Source organism: Belonocnema kinseyi, chromosome 6 (genome assembly GCF_010883055.1).
Source record: "Belonocnema kinseyi isolate 2016_QV_RU_SX_M_011 chromosome 6, B_treatae_v1, whole genome shotgun sequence".
Lineage (NCBI taxonomy): Eukaryota > Metazoa > Arthropoda > Insecta > Hymenoptera > Cynipidae > Belonocnema > Belonocnema kinseyi.
The window spans coordinates 26179823-26190061 of NC_046662.1; positions in this window are offsets into that span (position 1 = coordinate 26179823).

Below are 10239 nucleotides of genomic sequence, written 5' to 3' on the forward strand. Positions count from 1 at the left end.
CGCGCAGGGACGCATTAAATGTCCAAATTACAAGAATCTTTCATGAGCTACCATAACCTACCAATATTGTTCCTACTTTAAAAAAAAAATCATTTTTAATGTAATAAAGTTTATTGAACTTTGATTTATCAAGCATCCCGAGAACCATTCTAGCGTAACAGAGTATCGCTCCGCTTTGTGATTTTTTATATATATTTTACGGAACTGTATCTCTTAAGTGTTTTTACTTGGCCTACAAGTTCCAGTGGTACTTGGCTTATGAGAATGTAACTACTTTTCTCTTAGAAGTGTAGTGCACATAATGTGCGTTGTGTGTACTATTAACTGTTAACGCATCTCTCACAGCATGTTTACCTCTGGAATTGATTTGATACCGTTAGCGCACCTCTCAATCACGCAGCAGCTCATTATTTCTGGCACTTTATGCAATTTATTGTTATTGATTCACACTCACTTCTCCTATACTTCTCCTCTACTCACCCTCACTTACACAAAATTCCCTCCCTAATTTCTTCTCATACCCTCTTACTTCCCCTACTTCGCATCTCCTGTTTTCCCCATATTATCCTTACTTTCCCTTATCATTACCCCTACTCTTCTTCGTAATTTCCCCTTACTTCCTTTCCATTGTCACATTTACATCCCCTTTACACTCCCTATTCCTTTTTACTTCCCTTTCGCTCATTTTTCCTTTACACTAATTTATCTCCATTTTATTTACTTCTTCTTCTCTTACGCTTCTTACCTTCAATGCCCAAACTCCCCCTTCACAAATTATACTGTTTCTCTCCCTTCTTTTTCATAAACCCTAATCCTACCCCAATTTCCCATAATTTCTTTTACGTCCACACCTCCCATTTCCTCCTCACTTCTCTTACTTCTCCTACCCATACTACAGCTTCTTCCCCACTCCTCATTTCCCTTGCTTCGCAACTCATTTCTCTTCACTTTCCTTACTCACCTATCATTTCTTATCTTCTTGTCGTACTTTTTCTCACTTTTCTTTCTCCTAGTCATTTGCCCTACTTCGCTTCCCTTCATTTTCTCCTACTTCCCCTACTTATTCTCGCCGGTTTCTTCCTGCACCTACTTTTCCTCCCCCCATTTCTTCTTACTTCCCCTACAAAGGTTTGTTTCCTCTACACTCATTTCCCATAATTTTTCTTACTTCTAAACCCTTTATTTCCTCTCACTTCCCCGTCTTTACCATCCTATAACTTCTTTCGCACCCCTTATTTCCCCTGAGTCAGCTAATTCTATTTCCCTTTCTCTCATTGCCCTAATTTCTCTCACTTCTACACCACTGTCATTTAACCTATTTCGCCGTCATTTCCTCTAACTTCCGTTGCACTCACTTCTCCTATTTCCTCTCCCATTATCTACCTTTTTTTCTCTCATTTCTCATAACTTCTACTAACCTAATTTCTCCACTTGTGTTATTTCCAACCCCCTCACTTCCCTTTATTTCCTCTAATTTTCCCAAACACACTCCCCTAATTTCCTCTAACTTTCCCTACTCCCCTCCTCTCATTCCTCCTCACCTTAATTACCCTCTATTCATTTCCCTCTACTTTCCAGCTCCCTACTTTCCCTAGCTTCCCTTACACTCATTTCCCCTCCCATAATTTTCCTTCATTTCCTCTCGATTCCCCTAACTTCCACTACCCTCATTTTCCACCTAACTATGGTCACGGAAATTATGGTCACTTTTTTTAAGTACAGTTTTTGATATTAAATATTAATAACAAATTTTTAATGAACACGATAACTTGTTTAAGTTAAACTTTCTTTAAAATAAGCAAGAATGACATTTTTCAACTGGACTAACTTTTATTAAAATGAACAAAGAAAATTAATATTATGTATACATACCGTGAGTCCGTGCAGAAGAAGCATGCTAAAATTTCCAAACGTAACGACTAAGCAATTTTTTTCGCGATTTACGAAAAATGTGCCTTCTTTGTCTGGCTGTCTAGTGTAACTAAAGTTATTCTGCACGTCAAAGAACAAACAAAATTGTCCGTCCATTCGTCCGATTATTGTACTACTTTCTAAGAAAAGGAAGTAAGGGGAAACGGTAGGAGGGCGAAGAAGTAAAGGGAAATCAGGGGACGGGAACTAGAGGAAACGAGAGGTGGATAAGTAGGGAAAAATGGGGGTGGGTAAGTAGGGGAAATGAGGGATGGGTAAGTAGGAGAAATAACGGGGGCTTAAGTAGGGGAAGTGAGTGTAAATAAGAAAGGAGATAGTAGGTGAACCGATCGAGGGGAGGAAAAGTAATTGTTAGCGAAGTGAAATAAAGGGAAAGGAACTAGGGTAAGTGAGAGGTAATGAGGTGAGGGAAGTAGGGAAATTGGGAGGGAATGAGGATAGAGAATTAATGAAAGTGAGTGTAAGTGAGGGTCAATGATTATAGATGGGGGTGAGTTCAGCAGAGAAAGTAATGGCTAAGGAAGGGAAATTGTAGTTGGGGAAGCGAGGAGAGAGGGAAGTAAAGGAGGAAGAAATAAAAATAATAGGCTTTCGTACCCTTTTTGTAGACTTGTGGCGCCTGCTTTGTTTATTTTTTTGTTTCGTACCCTAAAGGCCCCTATTTAGATATTTCCCCCTAAATGTCCCCTAATTTAACTAAAATTACCCTAAAAGTTCTCTATATTACTTTGAAATTTATTTTACTAATAATAATACTAATATTTTAATAATTTATATTACTTTGAAATTTTTTAAATTCTTTTGAAACATTTTCAGGACATTTGAAATATTTGAGAATCTTTTCAAACCTCTTAAAAACTTTGGAAACCCCTTAAAATCTTAAAAAAATTTTAAATTCAAAAAATATTTTGCCACTTTTATTAGTTTCAAATAATTTTAAAATGTTGGATCTACCCAAGTCGAAATTTAGGCTTTTCTCTAAAATTCCATCATCACAGTTCGTGAAAGCAACAGTCAAATTGGTTTTAAATAATAAATATTAAAGTGATAACATCGAAATGGGTTAAAGAGGAATAAAGTTTGCCCTAATCTGGTGGCTGCAAACAAAATGAAAAATGCAAACCAGCGCTAAGATTTTAAATATAGTTATAAAGAACCCAGATCCAACCCCCCCCCCCCCCCCCCCCCCCCCCCCCCCCAACCCTAAAAGGTATCAAACATATGAGAAGAAACGTCAAAAGAAAAAGGTAAGAAAAATACAAATCTTTTGTATTGAGTTTTTTCTGTACCACAAAAAATAACTTCAAATTATTTACCACAGATTCTGAAGAAATAGATTTTCCTTTCACGCAATTTTCTTTTGAATTGAAGAATCGCGAAATGAATGATTTCAGTTTAAATATTGAGAAAATAGGGCAATGTCAAAACCTTAAAAATTGAATACTTTAAGATTAAATCATTGGAAATTATTTATACTTAAAGGCCTTCAAGATAATCAGGCGAATTGTTATAAAATCAAAGAATAAATTTAATTATACTAAACAAACTTTCGAACTAAATAATAATTTTAAATGGGAAATATTAAAAATGAAAGAAAAATCTACTCCAGAACCTTGAAACTTAAAGAATTCAAATTTTAGTTTAAACTGACAAAATTTATATTCGCCAAAAATTGTGATATTAAAACTTTTTTTTTAATCAAAGCCTTTAAAACTTCAATTATTTGTGTTTCATTCAAATCACATGAAAACTAATAATTTTTAAATTGCTAATTAAACTTTCCCAAATTCAACCAATTTTCTTCAAATTTTAAAAACATGAAAAAAAAGTATAATTTCCTTTTAAAAGCAACATATTTCGAATGGATTCGGTCAACGTTACGTTATGTCATATTTTTAAACCAATTTATTTCTATATGCCGACCCAGTGGGCACAAAATTTGGCGACGTCTTTACGACATCGTTACGACATGTTTACGACAATTTTACGACATTCTATGTCCATGTCGTCAGGTCGCCTTTACGATATCGTAAATGTGTCGTATGATCTGACGATGTCTTTAAGATATCGTAAAGACACTGTAACGGCATGGACATAGGATGTCGTAACGATGTCGTAAAGCCGTCTTCGAATTTTGTGCCCACTAGGGAGGGGTCGATCACTTCAATATTCCTGATACATTCACTAAATATTCCCATACACGTATTCTTTCAATATTTTTGGTATTCTGAATATTCTTTCTAATCTCATATATTTTTTATATTTCAAAATATTCCGAAATATTCACAAATATTCTGACATATTGCCTCAATTTCCCTTTGCGCTCTACACGTTTTTAAAAATTCCAAATTATTTTAAATGATTCTAAAAAATGTCATCAAATTCCAAAAAAGTTGATGTATTATTGTGTAATTACAAAATATGTTTAAGTGTTTAAAAGGATTTTAATGAATTTCAAAATAATTTAACAAGATTTAATAATTCTTTTGAATAAAAAAGATTAAAGTTTAGATATGAATTTCAAAAGATTTCAAGTAATTTTAAAGAATTTTAAAAGGTTTAAAAAGAATTCCAAAAAGTACAATAATTTTCAAGAGATTTTAAAGATTTTAAAATAAAATAGTTCAAGAGATTTTTAGTCGTTTTGAGGGATTTTCTGGCATTTTAATCGATTTAATATTGTTTAAAATTTTTAATGATCTCTCGAAAATTCGAAAGATTTTAAGGATCTTCATGTAATTTAAAAATATTTTTATGTATTGAAAGAGATTTTCACAAGTTTCAAGCGATTTAACGGGAGTTATTTGATTTAAAAATGTTTTCGGTTTATAATCGAATTCCAAAGTTTTCGAATTATTTAAAAGAGTTCAAGATATTTTTAATGAATTTAAGGGGTTTTAAGTAATTTTAAAGAATTTTTAAGGAATTTCGGTAGAATTCAAATGAGTTTTAGCCCAGTGAGCACAAAATTTGGCAACGTCGTTACGACATTTTTACGACACCCTATGTCCATGTCGTTTCGGTGTCTACGATATTGTAAAGACATCGTCAAATCATATGACTTATTTACGATATCGTAAAGACACCTTAACGACATAGACATAGGATGTCGTAAAGTTGTCGTAACGATGTCGTAAAGACGTCGCCAAATTTTGTGCCCGCTGGGCATATTTCGATGCCGGTATGTATTCATATTTGCAAACTTTTAAATTTCTGTTTTAAAATGAATTTTTATAAATTCAATCTTAATTTATTGTTGAAAAGTAAAAACGAGTTTTGTTTCAAGTTTATTAAATTATTAATTGAATCAGGAACTTTTTCCAGTGGATTAGCTAATCCTTTCTTATAAATTGAAACTGAAAAATACTATCGTTATAATGAACAAACTATAATTTTAAAAAACAAATAATAATTTTCGGAATTTCAATTTTTATAATTATACAACATAACTTCTTAAAAATTAAAGAACAAGTAAGCCTTTTTCCGATCTAACTCTTAAATTTTTATATAAGTATACATTAAAAATGCCTTTCTCGATCAGAACCTTAATTTTTTTCTAATTACGTAAAATAAGCCCTTTTCCGATCGAACTATTGATCACTTTTTAAAATGAAAATATTATCCAATTCCGGTCTGTAATTATTTATAAGTTGACTTAAAGTATCTTACATATTTCAGAATATTTTTAAAGATTCCAAAAATTTTTTAATAAGTTTTAAAAATTTTAAAGGATTTTTAGATTTTAGAGTATTTTTAATACTTCTGAGGCATATTCAATATTATAGGGAATATTAAGAGATTCCAAGGTGTTATAAAAATAATATAATTAATTTTCAGAGATTTCAAAGCATTTAAAAAATTTAAGATAAAATATTTAAAGATGTTTTAAAAGTTTCGATTTTATAATATCTCCGAGGAATTAAATGACTTGAAGGGATTTTAACGCCCTCAATGTATTTTAATTTATTTTCGAGGATTTCAGAAAATATTATAAAGTTTCACGGGAAGTGAAATATTTTGTAGGTTTTCCAAAATTTGAAGAGATTTAAATTAGTTTTTGGAAGTCTTAATAATTTATCTTGAATTCTTTTGAATTATATAATTTATTTGAATTATCCTGAATACGCTTAATTTTACTTAATTTACTAATTAAAAAAATTTATTTATTTTTATTTAATTGGTCGTGAAGATCAACTGATAAAATGATCAAACGATTTGAAATATTTAAAGGCATTGCAAATGATTTCCAGACGTTTTCAAGGTCTTTAAAAAGTTTCAAGGAATTTCAAAAGATATCGAAAGACTTAAGAAATTTTAAAAGATTCAATATTTGGCACGGATTTATGACTTTTAAAATTTTTAGGGTATTTTAAAAGATGCAGAAGCATTTTCAAGAAATTTAAATAATTTAAGAGGTTTTCAAGAGTTTTAATAGTTTTAAGAGATTTTACTATTTTAATGTATATTAATATTTTAAAGGGTTTCAAAGAATGTATTCAAATATTTGTTGCAATTTATTTAGAATTCGCCCTGAATTATTTTTAATTCTTTTGAATTCTTTTAAATTCATTAAATTGTACTTCATTCAATGGATTTTTAAATGTTTTTGTTTAATTCATCTTGAAGTCTTTTAAACGTACCTTAAATTCGTAGGCATTTCATTAAATTTTCTTGAATGCCCTTTCAATTTTTCTATACTCATTTCAAACTTACTGAATTCAATGAATTTTTAAATTTTTTAAATTTTGCTTCAATTTACTTGTTTGATTTTTAAATCCTGCTTGATTTTTTGTATGAAGATCGTCGAATTCTTCTCATTTTCTTTAAATTCATCTAAATTCACTCAAATTTTACTGAAATGAATGACTTTTTTTCAATTTAAAAAAATGTTTACAATTCATTTGAATTCTTTTGAATTTTTCTGTAGTGATTAGTCTCTTTTTTTTTGGTTAGAAATTAATAGGGTTTTAAATATTTGAGGAGACTAGAATTTCTTTGGGAATTCACCCTGAATTCTTTTAAATTCTATGGAATGTTCTTAAATTTTTTTAATTCACTTCAATTCTTCTAAATTTACTCAATTATACTAAATTTAATGGATTTTTTTGAATTTTTAAATATTTTTATTTGACTGATCCTAAATTCGTTAACCTCAACTGGAATACTTAGACATTTCATCAAATTCTTTTGAATTCCCAATTCATTAAAAAAAATTTTAATTCACTTTGAATTTTTATGAATTTTATCGAATTCTTCTCGTTCCGCTCAAATTCTTTTAAAATCATTTCAATTTCACGGAAATGAATCAAGTTTTTTTTATTAAAGATTTTGTGTCAAATTTACTTGAATTCTTTTGACTTTTAAATTGTTTTAAACTTTTATGAATGTTTCCTGAATTTTCATTTAAACAGGCCCAGATGACAGCCGGTCCATCTGGATTTTTCCAGATGTCTAGATGCCCAATCTGACAATCTGTCTGAAATCTTTGAAAATCAAATAATAATAAAATAAGTCTTTGTAATAATTTTAAATTATTTAGAATCAATTGAAGCCTGTATGTGTTTCCTAATTTAAGCATATTTTTTAATTTTTTGAACGATTAAAAAGGAATTGAAAGCATTTTTATAATGGCGTAGATATTTACTAAAGAAATGACGTGTAATTTGCTTTCTAGTGCATTACTAAAACAGAAATTAGCATTGTTTTGCTAAGTAAATAATTTCTTGTCCTTTGTAAAAGGATGTCAAAGACAACCTACTTTCAAGAATGCTTGGCGAATTCACGCAACATGTACATACACATAGGTATATGTGCATACGTCCAACGGCATGGTAATTAACCGCTTGATGAATAAACCAGGTGTTTCGCACACTTTATAGGATGTAGGCATTCAAGAAAGCCACTTTAAACTCGGACACTCTGTTTTCAAGATTTTAGATCAAGTCCCAATTTTCTCGGTATCTAAACCCAAAAATAAAATAAAACTCAAAAATATTATAGGCTTCCTGAAAATAAAACCAAGAATCCAGCGATCAAATTTGGACAACCACCATAAAATGTTCCTATTGAAATTTGAAAAAAGATTCAAAAAATTTTCCTAACAAAAATTTTATTATTTATTTTATTTTTTTATTATTACCAAATCACAATAAAAAAATAATCACTGAAGTTTCGGAACTTATACAGCACACTTGTCAAGACAAAAAAAAAGTTACAAATAATTAAATTAAATTTAAAAAATTTTAATATTTGACCAGGCAACAGCAGCAACGAAACCACGATGCTCTCTTCCTGACACCCGATAATCAAAATCAAAATTTTGATTTTGATTCTTATTCATTGTTTTTTGCCTTGATAAGTGTGCTGTATGAGTGCCGAAACGTTGGTGATTTTTTTTACAAATTTTTTTTATTGTGATTTTGTAATTATAAAAATAAAAAATTTGAAAGATATAAAAAAGCGAAGGAAGAGGATTAGGTTGGTTGCCTTCTCATTTTTCTTTCCTCTTTTTTATTTTTGGTCAAAAAATAAAACTTTTTTTTCTTTCTCACTTAAATTTTTTTAATTTTAAATATTATACGATAATTAATATGGGACCATAATTATTTTCCTATAACTATTGGCGATTAGAGGAAATTATTGTACGAAAATCAGCATAGGAATAAAATATTGAAATAAATATTGCATGATGAAATATAAATCCTATTATTATTTTCTACAAAACTAGCATTTTTCGATTTGTATGGAAAAATAATTCCAAATCATAATTGAAAATTTTGAATAACTTTATTTGTTAAAGTTTTTATACTTAATTTCGAGCTAAAATTATATTCTGAAATCTAAAAACAAGGAAAGTATTATCAGTTTTTTGTAGAGATGCATAAATGTAATTTTCCTAAGATTTTCCTAAGATTTTTTTTAAGATTTCGGATATGTCGAAGAAGATTTTAGATATCTGTAAAAATGTTCTTGTTATTTTACGGGGTTTTCCAAATTACTACGAAAAATTCGTTTCATTTTAAAACATATTTAGGACTTTTAGAAGCCTGAAAGAAATTAAAAAATATTTTATATATTTTTAAATTGATTTCAAGTTTTAAAATATTTATAATCTCTTTAAAATTCTAAAATGCACAAATATATTTTATAACAGCATGAAGTTTTCCTATAATCTTTTTAAAAATTCTGCAAAATTCGACAGGTTTTGAAATCTTGTTAAATATGCTCTTAAAATCAATTTTACAAAAAAAAAAATTCATCTTAAATTTACCCAGAAATCTTAAGAAAAAATGTATTTTCTTTAAACCTCTCAAAATTGATGAAAAGATTTTAAAATCTATACAATTTATACAAAATTTTTAAATTATATATTTTTAAATATGTTTTAATATTTGCAATACTAATAAATATCTTTTAAACTTACTAGATTTTTGTCTAAGTTTTTGTAATCTTGCAAAATAAAGAAAATGGTTTCAGAAATGTCTAAACTTTTATTGAAATTGGTTGAGTTAATTAAAAATGTTTCAATTTTTTCAGTTTACCTCCTGAAATTCATTTATAAAAATTAAAAATAATTTTAATTTTTCTTAAGAATCTTAAGAAAAATTCTTAAAACGTTTCTTTTTTTCTGAAATCTTCTAAAATCTACGTTTATAATTTCGTTAATAATTTAAAGCTGACAAGATTTTTAGTTTTAAAACTTGAAATCTTGTCCGCTTTAAATTATTTTGGAATCTTTATTAAACTTCTTAATATCTTTTAAACTTATTCGAATTTTTTTCAATTATTTGGTAAACTTACAAAATTGGAAAATTTTAGTTCAAAATTTTTATATACATTTTTAATATTTAAGGAAATCACTTCAAATGTTTTAAATTATAAAAAAGCTTCTATATATATATATATTTTTTTTTGAAATCTATAAAAATCTGCATTTTTCCTATTTTCAAATTATTTTCTAATCTTCCAGATTCTTTACTGGCAATTTTTTGTGATCTATTGCATACATTTTTTCAAATTTGTTATTCTGTTGAAACATTTGCAAATTCTTAAAAACCTTTTGTATTTTTTTTCAAAATCTTCAAAAATTTACATTTTGTTTCCATTTTTTAAATTATATTTTATTCTTTTCAAAACTTCTAAATTTTCCGAATATCGTTTCAAATTATTCAAATTTTTCAGAACATTCAAAATAAATTCTTTTTAACTATAAGCCTAAAAATGATTCTTTTAAATAATATATCAATATTTTTATTATTATTTTTTAATCTTGCATGATTCTAAATTTTTCCTTTCAAATCTTTCACA